Here is a 5,707-nt window from a genome sequence, read left to right on the forward strand (position 1 = left end):
AAGTTGCTGCATTCCTTAGCAAAGGAACTACATGCATTGAAAGAGGAGACCCCTGCCGGAGGAGCGAAGGGGCCGTGAAGGTTCAAAAGGTAGAAGCAGTTCTGAAAGATAAGAAGGACCAAGACCATTAAGACATTTAAAACCCATTAAAAGAAAATCCTTTAAAATCGCTCCTGAAACACACGGGGAGCCAATGCAGCGATTCTAAAACCGGTGTAATGTGGTCCCGCCTCCTGGTCTTCGTCAGGACACGAGCTGCTGAATTTTGTAAAAGTTGTAGACCTGAGATCCTCTTTTTGGGAAGACCAGAAAGCAGGGCATTACAGTAGTGGATACGACTGGTGATAAAAGCATGCATGAGCGTCTTTGTGTTGGCCTGAGAGAGAATGGAGCGGACTCTGGCTATGTTCTTTAGATGGTAAAAACGTATCTTTGTGATATTCTTAATGTGTGGAATAAACGCCAGCTCAGAGTCAAAGATCACACCCAGGTTCTTCACCTGTGAGGAAGGATTAAAAGACAGTGACTGTAATTTGGGTAAAAGTCTCTCTCTCAGGGCCGATGATTAACATTTCAGTTTTGTCCTGGTTAAGCTGGAGACAGTTTTCTGCCATCCAGACTTTGATTCTAAAATGCAGTTAAAAAGTGCATCTATTGGCCTGGTGTCATCAGGAGACATGGAGATGTATAATTGTGTATCACCAGCATAACTGTGAAAGTTGACTCCATGTCTCCTGATGACATCACCAAGAGGAAGCATATACAGATTAAAAAGCACTGGGCCTAAAATTGAACCCTGGGGCACACCACATGTCATTTCATGGACCTTAGAGGAGCAGGTATCCACACTTAGCATGAACGTCCTGTCTGTGAGGTAGGAAGTAAACCATTTGTGTGCAGCACCAGAGAGGCCGAGTTAAAAGAATAGTGTGGTTGACTGTATCAAAGGCAGCGCTCAGATCCAGGAGAACCAACACTGTCAACTTTTTAGAATCATAATTTAATCTAAAATCGTTCAAAATCTTTAAAAGGGCGGTCTCGGTGCTGTGGTTTACTCAGTGGTTTTCCAGCAGAGGGCGGAGCAGCTGCTCAGAGAGCAGGATTCAGGAGGATTACTGAGAACTGCGTGAATGAAGTCAAGAACCACTCTGAGTGAGTTTTTGATAAAGAAATAGCACAACAACATGGTTAAAAGCTCCAAGTCGATTTTGCATGATATAGGCCCTTTAATTTTAACTGCTCCTTCGTCTGTGCAGCAAAAAGCGGCTGAACAATCGTTAAAACAAACACAGTTTTGAGGCTCCATGTCATTTCTGATGTAAACACTGGTCACGTGTGTGACGTCATATATATAGTCGCAGACAGTGACGTACATCCACCTAAAACTCCAGTTATTTATGTCCATACTCAAACTCATAACCGGAGTATTCTCAAATCTTCACTTTGGCCGGAGTTTTCAGAAATCTTCATTTTATCAACAGAAACCTACGGTTTTGTGTGGATGATAGGTCAGATTGTAGGAAAATATCTTTGTTTTGTGAGATACCCTGCTACGTGTTATATTTTCATAAAAGCACACAGTGTTTCTCCTGGGGCTATTTCTGCTTTCTGTAAGTAAAGAAAATAAGTTGATGTACTATTTCGAAAGTGCTTTAACATTAGTGCTGTAGTAACTTCCTCAGGAACACTTCCCCTGGCTGTTCCTCTCTTTTAGTCTTCATCAGACAATTAATAGAGGAAAGGCTCAGAAACAGGACAGGGGCACAGCTCTATTTCTATCAGCTTTATTAAAAACAACTATTCTATTCGTCAAAGCCCTCTTTATTTAAACTAACTAAAATGCAAAGAAACATGGACTAAACAGAATTGACAGCAGGGCTCATGCATAAACCAGCACCATGTCATGCTGCTGGGTTTATATTTTTTTTCTTCCCTTCCAGATCAAATATATTGCACTGCTGCTTACACATGTAAACAAACAACTCCTCGTGCTGATCTAATCGGCCACGGCCCTGTTCCTTTGTGCAAGTGTGAGCGCGTCCAGACCTTTCCTCAAACAGAGTGGCACGGTTCAGATGTCCGGTGTTAGAGCGCCCTAACAGTATACGTCAGTAGTTATCTTTGTGTAGCACACAGTTGTCCAAACCGTGGCCTTTTGGAAAGGGAGGGTCCTGCTTTGAGCGTGCAGATGGGGAGGTCCCACACAGATAAGAGCTTGCCAGTATGGTCTTATTGTGACTATCACTCAAAGTACTGCTCTCAATGTCCCTGAACACTAACAGGCTGGGAACTCCAACAGTCCATCCACCTGAACCTGGAGCCTGTCTGATTTCTATGAACCCTCTTCCTGGACAGTTATTTACCTATGAGTTAGTGGCAGCGTCTCGTCCAAATAAATAAATTGTTCAGATTCCATAGCAGCCAGTGAGTTACTGATGGTCACAGCTTTTCTTTCTTATTAATGTTATGCAAAATGAAGCTTAAATTTAGTGACAGTATTCCTTTGATTTTTGAACAGTAACTGTACTCTAAATACCCTGAATTGAAGGAGTAATTGTCCCAGAATATAGACTCAAAATGAGTATTCTAAATCCTGATATTCGGGGCGGCGAGGTGGCGCAGCAGTTAGTGCTCGTGCTTCACAGCTAGAAGGTCTGGGTTCGATTCCCACCTGGATGAGGTCTTTCTGTGGAGTTTGCCTGTTCTCCCCATGTCTGCCTAGGTTTCCTCTGGGTACTCCGAGCCGGTTCCCCCTAGCACTAAAAACATGCACAATAGGTTAATCCTCCAGCCAGGTGGTTCTGACCATTAGCCTGGCTTCACATGGGTGTCAGTTCATGAATATGCTTTGTCCCATTCAAATAAAAAATGAAAATAAAATGAAGCAGCTCAAAGGAGAGAAGTTGCAATAATGGAAAAGCATCAGTTTTAAGTCCACAAGACTGGATGGAATTGTGCTGATTCAGGCCGTCTCTCTGCACTCTTACACGTCCACATCCACTGAAGCTTACCTCTAAGTCTAATACAAGTATTAGACCTAAATATTGAGTTTCATTTACATTTTTTAATTTATTATTATAAAATGTATTTTTGGTTCATTTACTTGAATTTCTTGAGTTTGTTGTAATTTACGTTTATTTGATCAGCTTTTATCCAGCTGATCATTTACGATTTCACTCTCACTTATGTACACTCATGACTGCACATCAACTCATGGGCTAAGGGGAAGAGTACAGGCCATCCTCGAAGACAAGCACCACCCATCTCACAGCCTGTTTCAGTGGAGAACTCGGGCTACAATCTGAGGCACCACAGGCCCGTGAGGATCAGAAGCCGCCTCCACAAGAGTTTTTTTCTGCCTACCGTCCGACTGGTGGCACAGGATATTAAAGGGGCAGAAATATGCCATTCTGCACTCAAAGTGATGGATAATGGACCATTATTTATGATTACTTATGTCAGGGTTCCCGTTAGCCGGCTGTAGCCAAAGCAAATGGCCGGCAAAAATAATTTCCATCGGCCAAATTGTCAGTATTGGCAGTAAAAAATATGGAGAGAATATAGAAAAATATAATAAATACAACATGTCACCTGGGTCAGTGACTAATATAACAAAGTTTTTTGAGACAGCCCCAAATATTAAAGAAAGGTTCAATGTTTTTATCAAAAAGCCCATTTTACAAAGTGCAGTTGATGCGCCATCGTCACACTGGAAATGAAAGGATTTTCTCTTCGTGCTTCGTCACATTTTCCAAGATAACAGTGAACTACAAGTACATTTACTTTTATAAAAGTGTGTTAAGAACTCAGCAATACTTTTGGATATTCTTTAAACGAGCGTGTGGTCAGTCAGACTGACGCGCTGTCCTGCACTGGCTCTTTCTGGGAGAGTGGCCGCGTTTAGAGGCGCTTCCCTCGGTCGGTCTGCGCAGACACCTCGGCTTAGTTACCGGTGTTGGAGCCGCTCAGAGAGTAGCCGGGTTTAGAGGTGCTTCCCTCGGTCAGTCTGCGCAGACGCCTCGGCTTAGTTACCGGTGTTAGAGCCGCTCAGAGAGTAGCCGGGTTTAGAGGAGCTTCCCTCGGTCAGTCTGCGCTGACACCTCGGCTTAGTTACCGGTGTTGTAGCCGGTCAGAGAGTGGCCGGGTTTAGAGGCGCTTCCCTCGGTCGGTCTGCGCAGACGCCTCGGCTTAGTTACCGGTGTTAGAGCCGCTCAGAGAGTAGCCGGGTTTAGAGGAGCTTCCCTCGGTCAGTCTGCGCAGACACCTCGGCTTAGTTACCGGTGTTGTAGCCGGTCAGAGAGTGGCCGGGTTTAGAGGCGCTTCCCTCGGTCAGTCTGCGCAGACGCCTCGGCTCAGTTACCGGTGTTGGAGCCGGTCAGAGAGTGGCCGGGTTTAGAGGAGCTTCTCTCGGTCAGTCTGCGCAGACGCCTCGGCTTAGTTACCGGTGTTGGAGCCGCTCTAGAGCGCGGCATGTTGGGCTGGGTCCATGCTCAGTGGATTTGCCCCTCTGTAATATTTGACAGACCTAATCATTATTTTACACCTGATGTCACGTTAAAGCCCGACCCTCGCTGAGCAGCTGATGTGGTCAGACCTGGATAAGGAGGGTCATAGATATGGGCTACTTTCTGTCTGAGTTAAAGTGCAGATGAGTAGGCTTTGTCCGCGTGACACCTGCCACTCTCAATCGTCTCCACGCGCACAACTTTATATTTGGATTTCAGCTGCATTTTCTCACGACATTTTTTCATTAGCCGTCTTTTGGACCCACTAAAGCACTCGCGTAGCGCTCTGTCTAAATGTAGATTGTTATTGATAATAAGCCACGTTCATATTTTTTAATGGCCGGTAATTCTTGTGAATGGCCGACATTTTACGACCCAGCCGGCCAAAGTGGCCGACAAAAAAAAAGTCTAGCTGAACCTCTGACTTATGCACAAGAAGACCAATGTGCTTGTACTGTTTTATACCTGTGCAAAGAACGCTAATCCAAATCAATGCTAGCCATGTGTAGGGTAATGCTTAGGACTTATTGTAGGGTTAGGGCTTTAATGAAGGTTTTCTTTTTTTTTTTTTTTTAAATAGTCGAAGCAAAGGTTTGGAACCTTTGAAGTGTATGACTTCTTAATATTGTCTTTTGACCATTTAAAGAGCCTACTGAGCAGCCTCTTAAGAGGTTTGATTATACAATTATTATTGCATTATTGTAAGGTTTTGACATTGCTGCTTGAATTTGAAATCGAGAGATCAATTTTTATTTTCCTCCACCAATTGCTTGTTTGCCAGTTTTCTACAAAAGAAAGGAATATTTGTTTAAAGCCATGTTCAATGCCAAGTTTTAAAAACAGAAAAGCTGTACATGGAACAGATTTGTACATTTACATTTTGTTACAGTAGACTGGACTTGTCCGGTGTATGACCTGCTCCTGAGAAAGAGCAGACTATGGAGAAAGTGGCAGATGTTTGATAGGTTTTTCCAGGTATCCATTAAATCAGGTGTCTGTTCTATAGGTTTTTCCCACCAGTAATCTATGTCCATGACGTTCACATGTGACATACGGTCCGAGGGTGACGGGTATAAAAGAGTGAACCGGAGTCAGCTCAGTGTCTGTGTGTTTGAAACTAACGGTGAGTATTTCTAACTGCAAAACGCATCGAGCAGGTTTGAAACTAAACGTACTATGATGCTGTTTCCAGGTGCACAAGG

This window comes from Gobius niger (genome assembly GCF_951799975.1).
Source record: "Gobius niger genome assembly, chromosome: 4".
NCBI lineage: Eukaryota > Metazoa > Chordata > Actinopteri > Gobiiformes > Gobiidae > Gobius > Gobius niger.